Source organism: Chiloscyllium plagiosum, unplaced genomic scaffold (genome assembly GCF_037043375.1).
Source record: "Chiloscyllium plagiosum isolate Xiang-an unplaced genomic scaffold, Cpla_swu_hap1 HiC_scaffold_1, whole genome shotgun sequence".
In the NCBI taxonomy this organism is placed as follows: Eukaryota; Metazoa; Chordata; class Chondrichthyes; order Orectolobiformes; family Hemiscylliidae; genus Chiloscyllium; species Chiloscyllium plagiosum.
The window spans coordinates 135,901,028-135,927,794 of record NW_028270139.1 but is presented as its reverse complement, the minus strand read 5'-3'; positions in this window follow the sequence as shown (position 1 = coordinate 135,927,794).

The following is a 26,767-nucleotide window of genomic DNA, read 5'->3' as shown; positions in this document are numbered from 1 at the left end:
GACTTGTGAATCATGCTTTAATCCCTGCCTAGTCTCCACATCTTAACGCCTTTTTGAAGGGCAGACTGTTCCAATCATTACAGCCAACATTTTCTCTTGGGAGGTCTCGTTCAATTGACTTGGCCATCACTGGGCTGTATTCCCACAGCATTTGTCGTTATTCGACAGAGACGCCTATATTTACATAATGTAAACCCATGTGGCTCAGTCGCTGCGTCTTTGAGCTAAGTAATTACACTGATCCTACCACCAGCACAACTGGAATTCATTTGTATTGTCAACAATCCCTCTTCATCTTTAAGCAGCCCAGGGTCATGTGTTTGTGGCTTGCAAACTAAAACATTTTGCCTGCCTGTCTGTATAATAATTACACAGAAAATACAGCAAAGAGACAAAACATTCATCCCATCCACTCAGAGTTTACTTTCAACAACAGTCTTCCCCCATTTTATTGAATCCAATCTCAACATATCTTTGTACTCTCTTTTCTTTCACGTGGCCACCTAGTTTCCCTTTGGTAGCATTTAAGTTATCTGCCTCAGCCATTTCTTGTGCTGACAAGTTCCATACCTTATCCATCCTCTGAGTACACATTTTACTCCTTTTTTTCATCCTAGATTTATTAGTAATTGCCACACATTATAGTCCTTCTATCTTCTCCCACAACTGGAAATATTTAATTGATAATGATGGGAATGAGGTCAGCCACATGAATCTCATAGAATATGAGTTCTCTAATTGGGGCTGTTAATCTTGTCCAATCAGGGAGCCCTAGCTGACAGATATAAGCAGGAGCGTCAGATGTTCTGTTCAATCTGAGAGCTGGCACTGAAAAAGCTGAATCAGCGTCAAGGACTCTTTCTGTAAATAAAGGGGAACTTGGTGATGGGATATCGGCTTCTATAGAGTTAGTTAACAATCGACCCAGTTCAACCCATAGCAGGTCTCCTCTTAGCTGTGTGTTTAAAGAAGAAAATCTCATCCAGCTCAATCTTTCCTGAGAACTGAGTTGTCTCAGAGGTGTTACCACTGTTGTACAGCTTTCTCCAATGCCTCTGCATCCTTTAGAAATGATGTAGTCTTTTATATCAGTCCTGCCTAAGATCTTATCCACTTATCGAGTCATAGAGATATACAGCCCGGAAACAGACCCTTCACTCCAACTTCTTCATGCCAACTTAATATCCTAAATTATTCTAGTCCCATTTGCCAGCACTTGGCCCTTGTCCCTCTAAACCCTTCCTATTCATATACCCATCCAGATGCTTTTTAAATGTTGGAATTGTACCAGCCTCCAGCACTTCCTCTGACAGCTCATTCCATACATACTGCCCCTTAGATCCCTTTTAGACTTTCCCCCTCTCACTCTAAACCTATGCCCTCTAGTTCTAGACTGCCCAAATCCAGGGAAAAGACCTTGTCTATTTATCCTATCCATGCCCCACATGATTTTATAAACCTCTATAAGGTCACCCCTCAGCCTCCAACGCTCCATAGAATTAGCCCCAGCGTATTCAACCACTCCTTATTGCTCAAATCCTCCAATCCTGGCAATATCCTTGTAAATGCAATTCTCTATCCATAAATAAATCTTGGTGCACAAGTAGTATTTGTATATAGGATGTGGACCTTGCTGGTTGGGTCAACCTTTAACTGCCTTGGAAAGGTGGTAGTTAGCTGTATTCTTGAATTGCTGCAGACCTTGGGATATGGGGTGGAGGGTGATCACACTGTGCCATTAGGGACAGAGTTCCAAAATGTTATCCCAGGATATTATTACACTGAAGTAATAGCGATGTGTTTCCAAGGCATGATGATGTATGACTTAGAGAGGAACTCACAGAAGGTGGTGATCACATGGATCTACTGCATTTGTCCTTCTGGATGGAAAATGGTTTTGGAAGGTTGGATGAGCCTTGTTTCATGACTGCAATGCATCTTGTAGATGGTAATCACTGCTACAACCAAGTGCCAGTGGTTAAGAGATAAAAGTTGAAGGTAGCGTCTGAGATGTCAAACAAACGGGCTGATGTATCCTGGATGACAAACCAGACTGCTTCACTAGCCAATCAACTTCCAGAGAAGGCCTGTCATCTGTCCCCAATGAAGCTGCTGACACCACTTTTAAAGGCCCACCAAAACCCGCATCCTACTCTAAACAGAGGCCTGCAAGAACCTGACTAGCTGTGCCCTCCTCTCCAATCCACACTCAGCAACCAGCAATCATCCTCAACCCTCTCAAGGAAGCCAGGCAGGAAGGATAGAAGCAAGATGGAAGAGGGTTCCTACAGTTCAGTGATGTCTCTGCACATGTTCATGTTGTTTGTGTGTGTTGGCAATTTCTAATCCCTGAGGCACAGAAGGGTAGACCACCCCTCCCAGCAAGTCTAGGTGGAGTGAGCAGGGGAGGTTTGATAGTTATTGGCCAGCCAGAAAATCTGGCTGGAATTCTGCCTGTGGTCAATGACCTTTTCCCATCGCTAAAGGCAAGTGACAACCTCAGTGTCCTGTGTCTATGCATGTGTCTGTGCTTGTGCATGTGTCTGTGTGTTTGTGCATGGCATATGTGTGTGTCTCTATGTCTATTTCTGTGTGGGTTAGGGTATGCATGTTTATCTGGGTGTGTGTGTTGGGGTGTGTATCTGACCGTGTATGTGTCTCTGAGTATGTAATTGTGTGTGTGTCTGTGTGTATGGTGGTGGAAGAGTTGCTAGTGATAGAAAGTGGATATGACATTTACTGTGAGTGCCAGGTCCCTCTGTTCCTGCACTCCCTTTGAATTGTATGATTGATATTACGTTGCTGTCCTTGTTCTTTCTGTTACAACGAATTCCTTCACATTTCTCTACATTGAACGTCATCTGTCCATTTCTTCAACCAGTTCTCAATACCTCAAAGTTTTATGTGCTCCGCAAATATAAATGGTGGCCTGTATACCTAGGTCTCGGACATTGATGCAGATTGAGACAAGCAATTTCCTAAGACGGACCCACGGGAGAAACTAAATATAGTTTGCTAATCTGAAAGACAACAGTTCACCATAACGCCACACTTTCCATCACTTTTAGAGGGTATTAGTGATGAACAGAAATTGGATAAACTTGGTTTGTTTTCACTTGAACATTATAGACAGAGAGGTGACCTGTTAGATGTTTACAAAATTATGAGACACAGGGATAAAATGGATAGTCAGAATCTTTTTCTCAGGGTAGAAATGTCAGTGACTCAGGGACTTGGGGTTAAGGTAAAAGGGGGAAAGCTTAAAGATGTGAGAGGTAGGTTTTCTTACACAGAATTTAAATGCCTGGAATGCACTGCCAGAGAAAGTGGTAGAAGCAGATATGAAAGCAATGTTTAAGAGGCATTTTGACATATACGTGAATAGGCTTAGAATTAAGGGATATGGACTGCATATGGGCAAAAGGTTTGTAATTTAGAAAGGAGTGTTGTGTCAGCGCAGGCTTGGTGGGCGAAGGGCCTGTTCCTGTGCAGAGGCAGTGTTGTGACCCTCAGAGCAGCACTGGATACCACTGTGCAACCATTGGTCACTGCATAGCCAGGGGTTACGGTGGAAAAGTCTGTACAATTGCCTGTTGGGTGAGTGGGGTGATTTGCTTGCTTAATTAGTCTTAGGGTCAGCTCTCCCAGTTTTACCAGAAGCCTGGAGATGTTACTAGAAAGAATGCTCCATGGTCAACCACACTGACAACCTTTGTCATGAAGACACCATTGCATATTGGACTGTGGTATTGGAAAAGCACAGCCAGTCAAGCAGCATTCAAGGAGCAAGAGAGTTGCCATTTTGAGCATAAGTTCTTCATCAGCTCTTCCTGACAAAGAGCTTATGCTCAAAACGTCGATTCTCATGTTCCTTGGATGCTGCCTGACCGGCTGTGCTTTTCCAGCACCACACTCTCAACTCTGACCTCCAGCATTTGCAGTCCTCACTTTCTCCCAATATTGTGCATTGGTCCATCCATGTTTTATCTTGTTTCATAACAGATTGGTTTAATACTGCCACAGGCCAGAGTGGGTAAAAATTTCCTGCTGAAGGACATTAGTGAATACAATGTGCAAAGGTTTAATTGATGAGACAGAAATCTGAAATCAGAGATAGAGTGGGGTGAAGAGGTGAATGATAATTAAAATAGTCATCAATGATAATCAGAGCTGGGAAAGAAATATATGCAGATGAGAAGAAATGAGCAGAAATTAGAACCAGAGAGCGTAATAATGATTAAAAAGACCAAACTGAGGGCTCTTTTATCCAAATGCACATAGCATTGGTAACAAGGTAGATGAGCTGATGGCCAAAACGAAGATAACTTGAAACAACATCAGAAATTGCTGAAGAAATTCAGCAGGTCTGGCAACATCTGTAGGAGAACAGTCTTTAGACCCAGAATGTTGACTCTGCTTTGTCTCCACAATGTTGCTGAATTTCTTCAGCAATTATTTTTTCTTTTAGATTTCCAACATCTGCAGTTTTTTTTTGTCATAGTTATAGGGTGACAAGACTGGGAACTCAATATTTAGCAGTATTCAACATGACAAAAGAATAGGAAAAAAGGAGGTAGTGGGGTGGCATTGTTAATGAAGAAAGCTATCAGTGTGGGATAAATGGTGACATAGTTGCAGCAGATCAAGATGTTGAATCAGTCCAAGTGGAAATAAGGAATGACAACAGAAAGAATGTCATGGGTGGGAGTCTCCTATAGGCCCCCAAACAGTGGCCTCACAAAGTCTGAATTGATAAATAATGGAAGTATATAAACTGGGCACTACAACTGGGGCAAGTTTAATCTGCATATAGATTGGACAAATCAGGTAGAAGATGAATTACTAGAATATATCAGAGTTCTATTCTGTGAGCAGTACATTATAGAACTCCCCCAGGAACACGATATTTCAGAGCTAACAAGGTATCATGAGTAGGATTAATAAGAGATCTCAAGTTTAATGATCCTCTAGGGAATGGCAAGTACATCATGGTAGAAATTCAAATTCAGTTTGAGGAAGAGCAATTCGAATCTCAAACCAATGTCCTCAACTTGCATAAAGGGAATTACAGAGGTATAAAGAAAGACCCATCTAAAGCAGTTTGAGGCAAATTGACTCAGGAGAAGGTCAGTAAACAAGGAGTGGCAAGTATTTAATGTTTCATAGTGCTCAGCAAAAATGTATTCCAGTCAAAAAGAAGGACTCAAGGCAAGAATTAACTATTTGTAGTTATTGAAAGCAGTTAAGGAGAATGTTCAATCTAAAACGAAGGCTTACAAAGTGGCAAAAACTAGTGGTCAGAGAACTGGAATATTTAGGAACCAGCAGAGGATGACTAAAATGTTAATAAAGAAGGAAAAACATTAGTTTGGGAAATAAAATGGGGAAGCAATATAAAAACAAACAGCAAGAGCTTCCATAGGTACGTAAAAAAAAATGAACGTAGCTAAATTGAGTTTAGGGTCCTTGGAAAGGGAGCTGGTGAATTGATAATAGGGAACAGAGGTAACTTAAAACAATATTTTGTATTGGTTTTCTTGGTGGTGGGACACTACAAACATCCCAAAAATGACAAATAAGCAAGATACTAATGGTAAAATCTTGGAACAGTCCAAAGTATTTGACAAACTAATGGGTCTAATGACATATGCTACTGAAGCTAGGAACAGAGACAGAGTATAATTGAACATATCGCTAAAGAGGACATCAGATATGTGGATAGTTGGGATGTCTTCCAGGGAAGATGGGACCTGTACAAGAAGGACGTGTTGCACCTAAGGGTGGTTAGATAGTGCCACTCAGTGGGATTTAAAGTACAGTGGCAGGTGGATGGGAACCAGAGCAGCAGGTCAGTAAGTAAAGAGACTGGAGAAGACCTTGAGACTAAGGCAAATATAGCTGAGGTGAAGAGCAGTCAGGGAGAGGTTGCTGAGCTCACTGGAACTGGAGGCTTGGATTATATTTGCTTCAATGCAAGAAATATATCAGGTAAAATAGATGAACTCAACGCCTGGATTAATGCATTTCAATTATGATGTTGCTATCACAGAGACATGATTGAAAGAGGGACAAGATTGCCAGCCTAATGTTCTGGGATATTGATATTTTAGATAAGACAGAGGAGGAAGCAAAAGAGGTGGGGGGAGTTGTATTTCTGGTTAGGGAGCATAGGGAGTATTGAGGGAGGACACCCTGTAGGGATCTTGCAGCGAGACATTATGGGTACAGCTCAGGAATAGGAAGGGTGCAATCATATTGCTGGGGTTGTACTACAGACTTCCCAGCTGCCAGCAGGAGATAAAGGAAGATAATATGTATTTAGATTGGAGAGATGTAAAAATAACAAGGTTATTGAGGTGAATGATTTTAACTTCCCCCACATTGGCTGGAACTCCCTTAGCGTCAAGATTAGAGTAGTGCTGGAAAAGCACAGCAGATCAGGCTGCATCCGAGGAGCACGCAAATTGACATTTCGGGCAAAAGCCCTTCATCATTAGTGCCAGGGGTTTGTTAGGTGTGCCTACAAAGGTTTTTGGAAACAGTACATGGATAATCCAACAAAGGAGGGGACCATATTGGACCTGGTATTGGGAATTGAGCCCAGTGAGTTGATCAAAGTTTCAATGTGAAAGCATTTGGGAATAGTGTGATCATAATTCCATAAATTTTCCGATATTATGAATAAGGACAAGAGTGGACCTCAGATGAAGGTGTTAAATTGGGGGAAGGCCAACCATAACCAAATTAAGCAAAAATAGGAGTGGCTATTTGAGAGTAAATCCACATTTGACATCAAGTCATAGAGCACAGAAACAGACCCTTCAGTCCAAGTAGTCCACCCAAACAATTTTGCCAAACTAATCTAGTCCCACTTGCCTGCATTTGGTCCAAACCTTTCCTATTCATATACTTATCCAAATGTCTTGGTTGGAGAAGATACTGAGAGACAGGATTCATTCACATTTGGAAGCAAATAGGCTTGTTAGTGATCAGCAGCATGGGTTTGTGCAGGGAAGATCATGTCTCACCAACTTGACTGAGTTTTTTGAGGAGGTGACAAGAATGATTGATGAGGGAAGAACAGTGGGTGTTGTCTCATCGGATCTGGATGTGCTGGCTAGATGGATAGAGAACTGGCTTGGTCCAAGAAGGCAGAGGTTAGTGCTGGAGTGGCGGTGATCATTAACTAATAATGTTCTGCACGGATCAGTGCTGGGACCTCTGCTCTTTTTAATATTTATAAATGATCTGGAGGAAAATGTAGGTGGTCTGATTAGTAAGTTTGCAAATAACACCAAAATTGGCAGAGCTGCAGAAATTGAGGAGGATTGTCAAAGGATATGTATTGGAAAGATCTGGAGATTGATAATCTTTTTGGCCATGTTACAAACGCCCCTTCCTTAGCCATCAAGACCTCAAACATGGTGGGACTCAAACATGAAGAATCTAGTTCAGAAGCAGGGATCATAGAGTCATGCAAAAGGAATCCTTTTCCATATCAAGTCTGTGCTGCCAAATATGATGCACCATGGCACAAGTCTTCTATCACCATCTTAGTTAACTATTAATGAACAATTTGTGGCCCATTTGCAGTATTTTCAAAACCCACCTGAAAAGGCTAATTTTTTGCCATGTTCCTGCTTTAGAATTCAATTGGGGATGTTTTCCTTCAGCACTGTTAGCAGTGCAGTGTTTCAGCGCCAGTAAGGGCTTTTTACTGCTCCTTCCTTAGACATTAATATCGCTTCTGCCTGACTCAATTCTTCTTTATATTCAAGACCATCCAGTTCAAATAACACCAAATGATGTGTGTAAAATGTGGCCTGACAGCTTTAATTATGCTACCTGAGGGTATTTCTCTGTGTAAAAAGGTGATCATTTAAGGCCTTGTTAAGACATGTCATTCATCTGCCACTTGCATTAAAGCAGCACAGTGTAAAGCATCGGTTCATTAGCTGTGACAGAACATTACAACCTCTCTTTGCTGAAGAAAACAGAGAACAATAAAGCAAACTAAGGCTTCAGATGGACCCATAAAACCAATATAATTCCTGTAATTTATCAGCAGTCCATCAGCACGTTCAGGGGTTCTGGATCGGGACTGGATTTTGCAATTTGAATTAACAGTGAAACCGTCACCATTTGGCATCATTACCGTATGATATTGACAGCTGTCAGTTCATCTATTTTCCCAACACATGCAGTAAATAGCAGAAATCCACATTGTCATCAATGATTCCCTGATCCTCCACAGTGTGCACTGCTAAGGTCCCAGCGCATGGAAATCTTGACGATCGACTTGAATTGAAGTGAACATGATGTATTATTAGTGTGCTTATGGAATACCTTGAAAACATTTCACTTTATTATATGTGGTGTAACCGGTTTTGAAACATGTACTACATCATTGTTACTGCAGAGAAAAAAAAAATTGTATCTGAAAAGCTAATTTTATATTTGTTTTTTTTGTTCAATAATGTGAACATGTTAAATTTGCCAGTTATTGGCCATACCTAATTACCTGGAGAAGGTGATGGCGAATTGCCTTCTCAAACTGCTACAGTACAGGTGGTGTTAGTACATGGACAGTGCTTTTAGGGAGGGAGTTCCAGATTTTGAATAGAGTGAAATGTCAACTTTCTCCACTGTGGTAAGAAAGGTTTTCAGAGATATGTGCAATGTATTTGAAATTTGGGGAGTTGTTTATGATATTCTGCTTCCACTTAGTCCCATGTGTGTATCCTAAAATTTCATTCATTTTCAGTAAAATATTTAGTTCTTTTACTTTGGTTATTCTGCTTCTTGGTTTGCTGACGCGAGTCAGAGAGATGAACAGCATGGAAACAGACCCATAGAGATGTACAGCACAGAAACAGATCCACAGAGATGTACAGCATGGAAACAGACCCATAGAGATGTACAGCACAGAAACAGACCAACAGAGATGTACAGCAAGAAAACATACCCATAGAGATATACAGCACAGAAACAGACCTGTGGAGATGTACACAACAGAAACAGACCCACAGAGATGTACAGCACAGAAACAGACCCATAGAGATGTGCAGCACAGAAACAGTCCCATAGAGATGTTCAGCAGAGGAACAGACCCACAGAGATGTACAGCACAGAAACAGACCTGTAGAGATGTACACAACAGAAACAGACCCACTGAGATGTACAGTATGGAAACAGACCCATAGAGATGTACAGCACAGAAACAGACCCAAAGAGATGTGCTGCACAGAAACAGTCCCACAGAGATGTTCAGCACAGGAACAGACCCACAGAGATGTACAGCATGGAAACAGACACACATTGATGTACAGCACAGAAACAGACCCGTACAGAGATATGCAGCATGGAAACAGACACACAGAGATGTACAACAGGGAAATAGACCCATAGAGATATACAGCACAGAAACAGACCCATAGAGATGTACAGCACAGAAACAGACCCAAAGAGATGTGCTGCACAGAAACAGTCCCACAGAGATGTACAGCACAGAAACAGACACACATTGATGTACAGCACAGAAACAGACCCGTAGAGATGTACAGCACAGAAACAGACCCAAAGAGATGTACAGCACAGAAACAGACCCATAGAGATGTACAGCACAGAAACAGACCCAAAGAGATGTGCTGCACAGAAACAGTCCCACAGATATGTACAGCACAGAAACAGACACACATTGATGTACAGCACAGAAACAGACCCGTAGAGATGTACAGCACAGAAACAGACCCAATGTGATGTACAGCACGAAAACAGACCCATAGACATGTACAGCAGAGAAACAGACCCATCGAGATGTACAGCACAGAATCAGATCAACAGAGATGTACAGCACGAAAAACTGACCCGCAGAGATGTACAGCACAGATACAGACCCACAGACATGTACAGCACGGAAACAGACCCAGAGAGATATACAGCACAGAAACAGACATGAAGAGATGTACACCACAGAAACAGACCCAATGAGATGGACAGCACGAAAACAGACCCATAGAGATGTACAGCAGAGAAACAGACCCATCGAGATGTACAGCACAGAATCAGATCCACAGAGATGTACAGCACAGAAACAGATCCACAGACAGGTACAGCACAGATACAGACCCATAGAGATGTACAGCACGGAAACAGACCACACAGATGTACAGCACGGAAACAAACCCATAGAGATGTACAGCACAGAAACAGACCCACAGAGATGTACAGCACAGATGCAGACCCATAGAAATATTCAGCATGAAAACAGACCACTAGAGATGTACAGAATGGAAACAGACCCACAGGGATGTACAGCACAGAATCAGACCAATAGAGATGTTTAGCACGAAAACAGACCCGTAGAGATGTACAGCATGGAAACAGACCCACAGAGATGTACAGCATGGAAACAGACCCACAGAGATAGACAGCACGAAAACAGATCCACAGAGATGTACAGCATGAAAAACAGACCCACAGAGATGTACAGCATGGAAACAGACCCGTAGAGATGTACAGCACAGAAACAGATCCACAGAGATGTGCAGCATGGAAACAGACGCATAGAGATGCACAGCACGGAAACATACCACACAGATGTACAGCACGATAAACAGACCCATAGAGATATACAGCATGGAAACAGACACATGGAGATGTACAGCACAGAAACAGACCCACAGAGATGTGCAGCAGGAAAACAGACCCACAGAGATGTGCAGCACGAAAACAGACCCACAGAGATGTACAGCACAAAAACAGACCCACAGAGATGCACAGCATGGAAACAGACGCACAGAGATGTACAGCAAGAAAACAGACCCATAGAGATGCACAGCATGAAAAAAGACCCGTAGAGATGTACATCATGGAAATAGACACATAGAGATGTGCAGTATGGAAACAGACCCATAGAGATGTACAGCATGAAAAACAGACTCGTAGAGATGTACAGCACGAAAAAAGACCTATAGAGATGTACAGCATGGAAACAGACACATAGAGATGTGCAGTATGGAAACAGACCCAAAGAGATCCACAGCACAGAAACAGACACGCAGTGATGTACACCACAGAAACAGACCCACAGAGATAGACAGCAAAGAAACAGACCCATACAGCACGAAAAAAGACCGATAGAGATATATATCATGGAAACAGACCCACAGAGATGTACAGCACGAAAACAGACCCACAGAGATGTACAGTACGAAAAACAGACCCACAGAGATGTACAGCATGGAAACAGACCCACAGGGATGGACAGCATGGAAACAAATCCAAAGAGATCCACAGCACAGAAACAGACACGCAGTGACGTACACCACAGAAACAGACCCACAGAGATAGACAGCACAGAAACAGACCCATACAGCACGAAAAAAGACCGATAGAGATGTATATCATGGAAACAGACCCACAGAGATGTACAGCACGAAAACAAACTCATAGAGATATACGGCACAGACACAGACCCGTAGAGATGTGCAGCACAGACACAGACCCGTAGAGATGTGCAGCACAGAAACAGACCCAGAGAGATGTACAGCACAGAAACAGACATGAAGAGATGGACACCACAGAAACAGACCCAATGAGGTGTACAGTACGAAAACAGACCCATCGAGATGTACAGCACAGAATCAGATCCACAGAGATGTACAGCACAGAAACAGATCCACAGAGATGTACAGCACAGATACAAACCCACAGACATGTACAGCACAGAAACAGACCCACAGAGATGTACAGCACGGAAACAGACCATACAGATGTACAGCACGGAAACAGACCCATCGAGATATACAGCACGAAAACAGACCCACAGAGATGTACAGCATGGAAACAGACCCACAGAGATGTACAGCACGAAAACAGACCCATAGAGATAAACAGCACAGAAACAGACCCATAGAGATAAACAGCACAGAAACAGACCCATAAAGATTTACAGCACAGAAACAGACCCACAGAGATGTACAGCATAGATGCAGAACCATAGAAATATTCAGCACGAAAACAGACCCCTAGAGATGTACAGAATGGAAACAGACACAAAGAGATGTACAGCACAGAAACAAACCCATAGAGATGTTCAGCATGAAAACAGACCGGAAGAGATGTACAGCATGGAAACAGACCCACAGGGATGTACAGCACAGAAACAGATCCACAGAGATGTACAGCATGGAAACAGACCCACAGAGATGTTCAGCACAGAAACAGACCAACAGAGATGTACAGCAAGAAAACAGACCCATAGAGATATACAGCACAGAAACAGACCCATAGAGATGTACAGCACAGAAACAGACCCACAGAGATGTACAGCACAGATGCAGACCCATAGAAATATTCAGCACGAAAACAGACCCCTAGAGATGGACAGAATGGAAACAGACCCACAGAGATATACAGCATGGAAACAGATCCACAGAGATGTGCAGCACGAAAACAGATCCACAGAGATGTACAGCACGAAAATCAGACCCATAGAGATATACAGCATGGAAACAGACACATGGAGATGTACAGCACAGATACAGGCCCGTATGGATGCACAGCACGGAAACATACCACACAGATGTGCAGCACGAAAACGGACCCATAGAGATGCACAGCACAGAAACAGACCACACAGTTGTACATCACGAAAAACAGATCCATACAGATATACAGCATGGAAACAGACACATGGAGATGTACAGCACAGAAAAAGACCCACAGAGATGTGCAGCAGGGAAACAGACCCACAGAGATGTACAGCATGAAAACAGACCCACAGAGATGTACAGCACAAAAACAGACCCACAGAGATGTACAGCACAAAACCAGACCCACAGAGATGTACAGCACAAAACCAGACCCACAGAGATGTACAGCACAAAAAACAGACTCGTAGAGATGTACACCACGAAAAAAGACCCATAGAGATGTGCAGCATGGAAACAGACACATAGAGATGTGCAGTATGGAAACAGACCCATAGAGATGTACAGCACGAAAAACAGACCCACAGAGATGTACAGCACGAAAAACAGACCCACAGAGATGTACAGCATGGAAACAGACCCACAGGGATGGACAGCATGGAAACAAATCCATAGAGATCCACAGCACAGAAACAGACACGCAGTGACGTACACCACAGAAACAGACCCACAGAGATAGACAGCACAGAAACAGACCCACAGAGATAGACAGCACAGAAATAGACCCATACAGCATGAAAAAAGACTGATAGAGATGTATATCATGGAAACAGACCCACAGAGATGTACAGCACGAAAACACACTCATAGAGATATACGGCACAGACACAGACCCGTAGAGATGTGCAGCACAGACACAGACCCGTAGAGATGTACAGCACAGAAACAGACCCAGAGAGATGTACACCACAGAAACAGACCCAATGAGATGTACAGCACGAAAACAGACCCATAGAGATGTACAGCAGAGAAACAGATACACAGAGATGCACAGCACAGATACAGACCCACAGACATGTACAGCACAGATACAGACACATAGAGATGTACAGCACAGAAACAGAACCACAGAGACGTACAGCACAGAAACAGACCCATAGAGATGTACAGCATGGAAACAGACCCACAGAGATATACAGCACGAAAACAGACCCAGAGAGATAAACAGCACGGAAACAGACCCACAGAGATGTACAGCACAGAAACAGATCCACAGAGATGTACAGCACAGAAACAGACCAGCAGAGATGTACAGCAAGAAAATAGACCCATAGAGATAAACAGCACAGAAACAGATCCACAGAGATGTCCAGCACAGAAACACATCCACAGAGATGTACAGCACGGATACAGACCCACAGAGATGTACAGCACGGTAACAGACCACACAGATGTACAGCACGGAACAGGCCCATAGAGATATACAGCACGAAAACAGACCCACAGAGATGTACAGCACGAAAACAGACCCACAGAGATGTACAGCACAAAAATCGACCCATAGAGATGTACAGCACAGAAACAGACCCAAAGAGATGTACAGCACAGAAACAGACCAACAGAGATGTACAGCAAGAAAACAGACCCATAGAGATATACAGCACAGAAACAGACCCACAGAGATTACAGCACAGATGCAGACTCATAGAAATATTCAGCACGAAAACAGACCCATAGAGATGTACAGCATGGAAACAGACACACAGAGATGTACAGCACAGAATCAGACCCATAGAAATATTCAGCATGAAAACAGACCCCGAGAGATGTACAGCATGGAAACAGACCCACAGAGATGTGCAACACAAAAACAGATCCACAGAGATGTACAGCACGAAAAACAGACCCACGGAGATGTACAGTATGGAAACAGACCCATAGAGATGTACAGCACAAAAATAGACCCATAGAGATGTACAGCACAGAAACAGACCCACAGAGATGTACAGCACGGAAACAGACCACACAGATGTACAGCACGGAAACAGACCCATGGAGATGTACAGCACAGAAACAGACCCACAGAGATGTACAGCACAGAAACAGACCAACAGAGATGTACAGCAAGAAAACAGACCCATAGAGATATACAGCACAGAAACAGACCCATAGAGATGTACTGCACAGAAACAGACCCACAGAGATGTACAGCACAGATGCAGACCCATAGAAATATTCAGCACGAAAACAGACCCATAGAGATGTACAGAATGGAAACAGACCCACAGAGATATACAGCATGGAAACAGACCCACAGAGATGTACAGCACAGAATCAGACCCATAGAGATGTTCAGCAAGAAAACAGACCCGTAGAGATGTACAGCATGGAAACAGACCCACAGAGATGTGCAGCACGAACACAGATCCACAGAGATGTACAGCACGAAAAACAGACCCATAGAGATATACAGCATGGAAACAGACACATGGAGATGTACAGCACAGATACAGGCCCGTAGAGATGTACAGCATGGAAACAGACCCACAGAGATGTGCAGCACGGAAACAGACCCATAGAGATGCACAGCACGGAAACAGACCACACAGATGTACATCACGAAAAACAGACCCATAGAGATATACAGCATGGAAACAGACACATGGAGATGTACAGCACAGAAACAGACCCATAGGGATGTACAGCAGGGAAACAGACACATGGCGATGTACAGCACAGAAACAGACCCACGGAGACGTGCAGCAGGGAAACAGACCCACAGAGATGTACAGCACGAAAACAGACCCAATGAGATGTACAGCACAAAAACAGACCCACAGAGATGTACAGCATGGAAACAGACCCACAGAGATGTACAGCAAGAAAACAGACCCACAGAGATGTACAGCACGAAAACAGACCCACAGAGATGTACAGCATGGAAACAGACCCATAGAGATGTACAGCACGGAAACAGACCCGTAGAGATGTACAGCATGGAAACAGACCCGCAGAGATGTACAGCATGGAAACAGACCCACAGAGATGTACAGCAAGAAAACAGACCCATAGAGATGTACAGCACGAAAAACAGACTCGTAGAGATGTACAGCCCGAAAACAGACCCACAGAGATGTACAGCATGGAAACAGACCCGTAGAGATGTACAGCACGGAAACAGACCCGTAGAGATGTACAGCATGGAAACAGACCCACAGAGATGTGCAGCATGGAAACAGACGCACAGAGATGTACAGCAAGAAAACAGACCCATAGAAATGCACAGCATGAAAAAAGACCCGTAGAGATGTACATCATGGAAATAGACACATAGAGATGTGCAGTATGGAAACAGACCCACAGAGATGTGCAGCATGGAAACAGACGCATAGAGATGCACAGCACGGAAACATACCACACAGATGTACAGCTCGATAAACAGACCCATAGAGATATACAGCATGGAAACAGACACATGGAGATGTACAGCACAGAAACAGACCCACAGAGATGTGCAGCAGGGAAACAGACCCACAGAGATGTACAGCACGAAAACAGACCCACAGAGATGTACAGCACAAAAACAGACCCACAGAGATGTACAGCACGAAAACAGACCCACAGAGATGTACAGCATGGAAACAGACGCACAGAGATGTACAGCAAGAAAACAGACCCATAGAGATGCACAGCATGAAAAAAGGCCCATAGAGATGTACATCATGGAAATAGACACATAGAGATGTGCAGTATGGAAACAGACCCATAGAGATGTACAGCATGAAAAACAGATTCGGAGAGATGTACAGCACGAAAAAAGACCTATAGAGATGTACAGCATGGAAACAGACACATAGAGATGTGCAGTATGGAAACAGACCCACAGAGATGTACAGCACGAAAAACAGACCCACAGAGATGTACAGCATGGAAACAGACCCACAGGGATGGACAGCATGGAAACAAACCCAAAGAGATCCACAGCACAGAAACAGACACGCAGTGATGTACACCACAGAAACAGACCCACAGAGATAGACAGCAAAGAAACAGACCCATACAGCACGAAAAAAGACCGATAGAGATATATATCATGGAAACAGACCCACAGAGATGTACAGCACGAAAACAGACCCACAGAGATGTACAGTACGAAAAACAGACCCACAGAGATGTACAGCATGGAAACAGACCCACAGGGATGGACAGCATGGAAACAAATCCAAAGAGATCCACAGCACAGAAACAGACACGCAGTGACGTACACCACAGAAACAGACCCACAGAGATAGACAGCACAGAAACAGACCCATACAGCACGAAAAAAGACCGATAGAGATGTATATCATGGAAACAGACCCACAGAGATGTACAGCACGAAAACAAACGCATAGAGATATACGGCACAGACACAGACCCGTAGAGATGTGCAGCACAGACACAGACCCGTAGAGATGTGCAGCACAGAAACAGACCCAGAGAGATGTACAGCACAGAAACAGACATGAAGAGATGGACACCACAGAAACAGACCCAATGAGGTGTACAGTACGAAAACAGACCCATCGAGATGTACAGCACAGAATCAGATCCACAGAGATGTACAGCACAGAAACAGATCCACAGAGATGTACAGCACAGATACAAACCCACAGACATGTACAGCACAGAAACAGACCCACAGAGATGTACAGCACGGAAACAGACCATACAGATGTACAGCACGGAAACAGACCCATCGAGATATACAGCACGAAAACAGACCCACAGAGATGTACAGCATGGAAACAGACCCACAGAGATGTACAGCACGAAAACAGACCCATAGAGATAAACAGCACAGAAACAGACCCATAGAGATAAACAGCACAGAAACAGACCCATAAAGATTTACAGCACAGAAACAGACCCACAGAGATGTACAGCATAGATGCAGAACCATAGAAATATTCAGCACGAAAACAGACCCCTAGAGATGTACAGAATGGAAACAGACACAAAGAGATGTACAGCACAGAAACAAACCCATAGAGATGTTCAGCATGAAAACAGACCGGAAGAGATGTACAGCATGGAAACAGACCCACAGGGATGTACAGCACAGAAACAGATCCACAGAGATGTACAGCATGGAAACAGACCCACAGAGATGTTCAGCACAGAAACAGACCAACAGAGATGTACAGCAAGAAAACAGACCCATAGAGATATACAGCACAGAAACAGACCCATAGAGATGTACAGCACAGAAACAGACCCACAGAGATGTACAGCACAGATGCAGACCCATAGAAATATTCAGCACGAAAACAGACCCCTAGAGATGGACAGAATGGAAACAGACCCACAGAGATATACAGCATGGAAACAGATCCACAGAGATGTGCAGCACGAAAACAGATCCACAGAGATGTACAGCACGAAAATCAGACCCATAGAGATATACAGCATGGAAACAGACACATGGAGATGTACAGCACAGATACAGGCCCGTAGAGATGTACAGTATGGAAACAGACCCACAAAGATGTGCAGCACGAAAACGGACCCATAGAGATGCACAGCACAGAAACAGACCACACAGATGTACATCACGAAAAACAGATCCATACAGATATACAGCATGGAAACAGACACATGGAGATGTACAGCACAGAAAAAGACCCACAGAGATGTGCAGCAGGGAAACAGACCCACAGAGATGTACAGCATGAAAACAGACCCACAGAGATGTACAGCACAAAAACAGACCCACAGAGATGTACAGCACAAAACCAGACCCACAGAGATGTACAGCACAAAACCAGACCCACAGAGATGTACAGCACAAAAAACAGACTCGTAGAGATGTACACCACGAAAAAAGACCCATAGAGATGTGCAGCATGGAAACAGACACATAGAGATGTGCAGTATGGAAACAGACCCATAGAGATGTACAGCACGAAAAACAGACCCACAGAGATGTACAGCACGAAAAACAGACCCACAGAGATGTACAGCATGGAAACAGACCCACAGGGATGGACAGCATGGAAACAAATCCATAGAGATCCACAGCACAGAAACAGACACGCAGTGACGTACACCACAGAAACAGACCCACAGAGATAGACAGCACAGAAACAGACCCACAGAGATAGACAGCACAGAAATAGACCCATACAGCATGAAAAAAGACTGATAGAGATGTATATCATGGAAACAGACCCACAGAGATGTACAGCACGAAAACACACTCATAGAGATATACGGCACAGACACAGACCCGTAGAGATGTGCAGCACAGACACAGACCCGTAGAGATGTACAGCACAGAAACAGACCCAGAGAGATGTACACCACAGAAACAGACCCAATGAGATGTACAGCACGAAAACAGACCCATAGAGATGTACAGCAGAGAAACAGATACACAGAGATGCACAGCACAGATACAGACCCACAGACATGTACAGCACAGATACAGACACATAGAGATGTACAGCACAGAAACAGAACCACAGAGACGTACAGCACAGAAACAGACCCATAGAGATGTACAGCATGGAAACAGACCCACAGAGATATACAGCACGAAAACAGACCCAGAGAGATAAACAGCACGGAAACAGACCCACAGAGATGTACAGCACAGAAACAGATCCACAGAGATGTACAGCACAGAAACAGACCAGCAGAGATGTACAGCAAGAAAATAGACCCATAGAGATAAACAGCACAGAAACAGATCCACAGAGATGTCCAGCACAGAAACACATCCACAGAGATGTACAGCACGGATACAGACCCACAGAGATGTACAGCACGGTAACAGACCACACAGATGTACAGCACGGAACAGGCCCATAGAGATATACAGCACGAAAACAGACCCACAGAGATGTACAGCACGAAAACAGACCCACAGAGATGTACAGCACAAAAATCGACCCATAGAGATGTACAGCACAGAAACAGACCCAAAGAGATGTACAGCACAGAAACAGACCAACAGAGATGTACAGCAAGAAAACAGACCCATAGAGATATACAGCACAGAAACAGACCCACAGAGATTACAGCACAGATGCAGACTCATAGAAATATTCAGCACGAAAACAGACCCATAGAGATGTACAGCATGGAAACAGACACACAGAGATGTACAGCACAGAATCAGACCCATAGAAATATTCAGCATGAAAACAGACCCCGAGAGATGTACAGCATGGAAACAGACCCACAGAGATGTGCAACACAAAAACAGATCCACAGAGATGTACAGCACGAAAAACAGACCCACGGAGATGTACAGTATGGAAACAGACCCATAGAGATGTACAGCACAAAAATAGACCCATAGAGATGTACAGCACAGAAACAGACCCACAGAGATGTACAGCACGGAAACAGACCACACAGATGTACAGCACGGAAACAGACCCATGGAGATGTACAGCACAGAAACAGACCCACAGAGATGTACAGCACAGAAACAGACCAACAGAGATGTACAGCAAGAAAACAGACCCATAGAGATATACAGCACAGAAACAGACCCATAGAGATGTACTGCACAGAAACAGACCCACAGAGATGTACAGCACAGATGCAGACCCATAGAAATATTCAGCACGAAAACAGACCCATAGAGATGTACAGAATGGAAACAGACCCACAGAGATATACAGCATGGAAACAGACCCACAGAGATGTACAGCACAGAATCAGACCCATAGAGATGTTCAGCAAGAAAACAGACCCGTAGAGATGTACAGCATGGAAACAGACCCACAGAGATGTGCAGCACGAACACAGATCCACAGAGATGTACAGCACGAAAAACAGACCCATAGAGATATACAGCATGGAAACAGACACATGGAGATGTACAGCACAGATACAGGCCCGTAGAGATGTACAGCATGGAAACAGACCCACAGAGATGTGCAGCACGGAAACAGACCCATAGAGATGCACAGCACGGAAACAGACCACACAGATGTACATCACGAAAAACAGACCCATAGAGATATACAGCATGGAAACAGACACATGGAGATGTACAGCACAGAAACAGACCCATAGGGATGTACAGCAGGGAAACAGACACATGGCGATGTACAGCACAGAAACAGACCCACGGAGACGTGCAGCAGGGAAACAGACCCACAGAGATGTACAGCACGAAAACAGACCCAATGAGATGTACAGCACAAAAACAGACCCACAGAGATGTACAGCATGGAAACAGACCCACAGAGATGTACAGCAAGAAAACAGACCCATAGAGATGTACAGCACGAAAAACAGACTCGTAGAGATGTACAGCACGAAAACAGACCCACAGAGATGTACAGCATGGAAACAGACCCATAGAGATGTACAGCACGGAAACAGACCCGTAGAGATGTACAGCATGGAAACAGACCCGCAGAGATGTACAGCATGGAAACAGACCCACAGAGATGTACAGCAAGAAAACAGACCCATAGAGATGTACAGCACGAAAAACAGACTCGTAGAGATGTACAGCCCGAAAACAGACCCACAGAGATGTACAGCATGGAAACAGACCCGTAGAGATGTACAGCACGGAAACAGACCCGTAGAGATGTACAGCATGGAAACAGACCCACAGAGATGTGCAGCATGGAAACAGACGCACAGAGATGTACAGCAAGAAAACAGACCCATAGAAATGCACAGCATGAAAAAAGACCCGTAGAGATGTACATCATGGAAATAGACACATAGAGATGTGCAGTATGGAAACAGACCCACAGAGATGTGCAGCATGGAAACAGACGCATAGAGATGCACAGCACGGAAACATACCACACAGATGTACAGCTCGATAAACAGACCCATTGAGATATACAGCATGGAAACAGACACATGGAGATGTACAGCACAGAAACAGTCCCACAGAGATGTGCAGCAGGGAAACAGACCCACAGAGATGTACAGCACGAAAACAGACCCACAGAGATGTACAGCACAAAAACAGACCCACAGAGATGTACAGCACGAAAACAGACCCACAGAGATGTACAGCATGGAAACAGACGCACAGAGATGTACAGCAAGAAAACAGACCCATAGAGATGCACAGCATGAAAAAAGGCCCATAGAGATGTACATCATGGAAATAGACACATAGAGATGTGCAGTATGGAAACAGACCCATAGAGATGTACAGCATGAAAAACAGATTCGGAGAGATGTACAGCACGAAAAAAGACCTATAGAGATGTACAGCATGGAAACAGACACATAGAGATGTGCAGTATGGAAACAGACCCACAGAGATGTACAGCACGAAAAACAGACCCACAGAGATGTACAGCATGGAAACAGACCCACAGGGATGGACAGCATGGAAACAAACCCAAAGAGATCCACAGCACAGAAACAGACACGCAGTGATGTACACCACAGAAACAGACCCACAGAGATAGACAGCAAAGAAACAGACCCATACAGCACGAAAAAAGACCGATAGAGATATATATCATGGAAACAGACCCACAGAGATGTACAGCACGAAAACAGACCCACAGAGATGTACAGTACGAAAAACAGACCCACAGAGATGTACAGCATGGAAACAGACCCACAGGGATGGACAGCATGGAAACAAATCCAAAGAGATCCACAGCACAGAAACAGACACGCAGTGACGTACACCACAGAAACAGACCCACAGAGATAGACAGCACAGAAACAGACCCATACAGCACGAAAAAAGACCGATAGAGATGTATATCATGGAAACAGACCCACAGAGATGTACAGCACGAAAACAAACGCATAGAGATATACGGCACAGACACAGACCCGTAGAGATGTGCAGCACAGACACAGACCCGTAGAGATGTGCAGCACAGAAACAGACCCAGAGAGATGTACAGCACAGAAACAGACATGAAGAGATGGACACCACAGAAACAGACCCAATGAGGTGTACAGTACGAAAACAGACCCATCGAGATGTACAGCACAGAATCAGATCCACAGAGATGTACAGCACAGAAACAGATCCACAGAGATGTACAGCACAGATACAAACCCACAGACATGTACAGCACAGAAACAGACCCACAGAGATGTACAGCACGGAAACAGACCATACAGATGTACAGCACGGAAACAGACCCATCGAGATATACAGCACGAAAACAGACCCACAGAGATGTACAGCATGGAAACAGACCCACAGAGATGTACAGCACGAAAACAGACCCATAGAGATAAACAGCACAGAAACAGACCCATAGAGATAAACAGCACAGAAACAGACCCATAAAGATTTACAGCACAGAAACAGACCCACAGAGATGTACAGCATAGATGCAGAACCATAGAAATATTCAGCACGAAAACAGACCCCTAGAGATGTACAGAATGGAAACAGACACAAAGAGATGTACAGCACAGAAACAAACCCATAGAGATGTTCAGCATGAAAACAGACCGGAAGAGATGTACAGCATGGAAACAGACCCACAGGGATGTACAGCACAGAAACAGATCCACAGAGATGTACAGCATGGAAACAGACCCACAGAGATGTTCAGCACAGAAACAGACCAACAGAGATGTACAGCAAGAAAACAGACCCATAGAGATATACAGCACAGAAACAGACCCATAGAGATGTACAGCACAGAAACAGACCCACAGAGATGTACAGCACAGATGCAGACCCATAGAAATATTCAGCACGAAAACAGACCCCTAGAGATGGACAGAATGGAAACAGACCCACAGAGATATACAGCATGGAAACAGATCCACAGAGATGTGCAGCACGAAAACAGATCCACAGAGATGTACAGCACGAAAATCAGACCCATAGAGATATACAGCATGGAAACAGACACATGGAGATGTACAGCACAGATACAGGCCCGTATGGATGCACAGCACGGAAACATACCACACAGATGTGCAGCACGAAAACGGACCCATAGAGATGCACAGCACAGAAACAGACCACACAGTTGTACATCACGAAAAACAGATCCATACAGATATACAGCATGGAAACAGACACATGGAGATGTACAGCACAGAAAAAGACCCACAGAGATGTGCAGCAGGGAAACAGACCCACAGAGATGTACAGCATGAAAACAGACCCACAGAGATGTACAGCACAAAAACAGACCCACAGAGATGTACAGCACAAAACCAGACCCACAGAGATGTACAGCACAAAACCAGACCCACAGAGATGTACAGCACAAAAAACAGACTCGTAGAGATGTACACCACGAAAAAAGACCCATAGAGATGTGCAGCATGGAAACAGACACATAGAGATGTGCAGTATGGAAACAGACCCATAGAGATGTACAGCACGAAAAACAGACCCACAGAGATGTACAGCACGAAAAACAGACCCACAGAGATGTACAGCATGGAAACAGACCCACAGGGATGGACAGCATGGAAACAAATCCATAGAGATCCACAGCACAGAAACAGACACGCAGTGACGTACACCACAGAAACAGACCCACAGAGATAGACAGCACAGAAACAGACCCACAGAGATAGACAGCACAGAAATAGACCCATACAGCATGAAAAAAGACTGATAGAGATGTATATCATGGAAACAGACCCACAGAGATGTACAGCACGAAAACACACTCATAGAGATATACGGCACAGACACAGACCCGTAGAGATGTGCAGCACAGACACAGACCCGTAGAGATGTACAGCACAGAAACAGACCCAGAGAGATGTACACCACAGAAACAGACCCAATGAGATGTACAGCACGAAAACAGACCCATAGAGATGTACAGCAGAGAAACAGATACACAGAGATGCACAGCACAGATACAGACCCACAGACATGTACAGCACAGATACAGACACATAGAGATGTACAGCACAGAAACAGAACCACAGAGACGTACAGCACAGAAACAGACCCATAGAGATGTACAGCATGGAAACAGACCCACAGAGATATACAGCACGAAAACAGACCCAGAGAGATAAACAGCACGGAAACAGACCCACAGAGATGTACAGCACAGAAACAGATCCACAGAGATGTACAGCACAGAAACAGACCAGCAGAGATGTACAGCAAGAAAATAGACCCATAGAGATAAACAGCACAGAAACAGATCCACAGAGATGTCCAGCACAGAAACACATCCACAGAGATGTACAGCACGGATACAGACCCACAGAGATGTACAGCACGGTAACAGACCACACAGATGTACAGCACGGAACAGGCCCATAGAGATATACAGCACGAAAACAGACCCACAGAGATGTACAGCACGAAAACAGACCCACAGAGATGTACAGCACAAAAATCGACCCATAGAGATGTACAGCACAGAAACAGACCCAAAGAGATGTACAGCACAGAAACAGACCAACAGAGATGTACAGCAAGAAAACAGACCCATAGAGATATACAGCACAGAAACAGACCCACAGAGATTACAGCACAGATGCAGACTCATAGAAATATTCAGCACGAAAACAGACCCATAGAGATGTACAGCATGGAAACAGACACACAGAGATGTACAGCACAGAATCAGACCCATAGAAATATTCAGCATGAAAACAGACCCCGAGAGATGTACAGCATGGAAACAGACCCACAGAGATGTGCAACACAAAAACAGATCCACAGAGATGTACAGCACGAAAAACAGACCCACGGAGATGTACAGTATGGAAACAGACCCATAGAGATGTACAGCACAAAAATAGACCCATAGAGATGTACAGCACAGAAACAGACCCACAGAGATGTACAGCACGGAAACAGACCACACAGATGTACAGCACGGAAACAGACCCATGGAGATGTACAGCACAGAAACAGACCCACAGAGATGTACAGCACAGAAACAGACCAACAGAGATGTACAGCAAGAAAACAGACCCATAGAGATATACAGCACAGAAACAGACCCATAGAGATGTACTGCACAGAAACAGACCCACAGAGATGTACAGCACAGATGCAGACCCATAGAAATATTCAGCACGAAAACAGACCCATAGAGATGTACAGAATGGAAACAGACCCACAGAGATATACAGCATGGAAACAGACCCACAGAGATGTACAGCACAGAATCAGACCCATAGAGATGTTCAGCAAGAAAACAGACCCGTAGAGATGTACAGCATGGAAACAGACCCACAGAGATGTGCAGCACGAACACAGATCCACAGAGATGTACAGCACGAAAAACAGACCCATAGAGATATACAGCATGGAAACAGACACATGGAGATGTACAGCACAGATACAGGCCCGTAGAGATGTACAGCATGGAAACAGACCCACAGAGATGTGCAGCACGGAAACAGACCCATAGAGATGCACAGCACGGAAACAGACCACACAGATGTACATCACGAAAAACAGACCCATAGAGATATACAGCATGGAAACAGACACATGGAGATGTACAGCACAGAAACAGACCCATAGGGATGTACAGCAGGGAAACAGACACATGGCGATGTACAGCACAGAAACAGACCCACGGAGACGTGCAGCAGGGAAACAGACCCACAGAGATGTACAGCACGAAAACAGACCCAATGAGATGTACAGCACAAAAACAGACCCACAGAGATGTACAGCATGGAAACAGACCCACAGAGATGTACAGCAAGAAAACAGACCCATAGAGATGTACAGCACGAAAAACAGACTCGTAGAGATGTACAGCACGAAAACAGACCCACAGAGATGTACAGCATGGAAACAGACCCATAGAGATGTACAGCACGGAAACAGACCCGTAGAGATGTACAGCATGGAAACAGACCCGCAGAGATGTACAGCATGGAAACAGACCCACAGAGATGTACAGCAAGAAAACAGACCCATAGAGATGTACAGCACGAAAAACAGACTCGTAGAGATGTACAGCCCGAAAACAGACCCACAGAGATGTACAGCATGGAAACAGACCCGTAGAGATGTACAGCACGGAAACAGACCCGTAGAGATGTACAGCATGGAAACAGACCCACAGAGATGTGCAGCATGGAAACAGACGCACAGAGATGTACAGCAAGAAAACAGACCCATAGAAATGCACAGCATGAAAAAAGACCCGTAGAGATGTACATCATGGAAATAGACACATAGAGATGTGCAGTATGGAAACAGACCCACAGAGATGTGCAGCATGGAAACAGACGCATAGAGATGCACAGCACGGAAACATACCACACAGATGTACAGCTCGATAAACAGACCCATAGAGATATACAGCATGGAAACAGACACATGGAGATGTACAGCACAGAAACAGACCCACAGAGATGTGCAGCAGGGA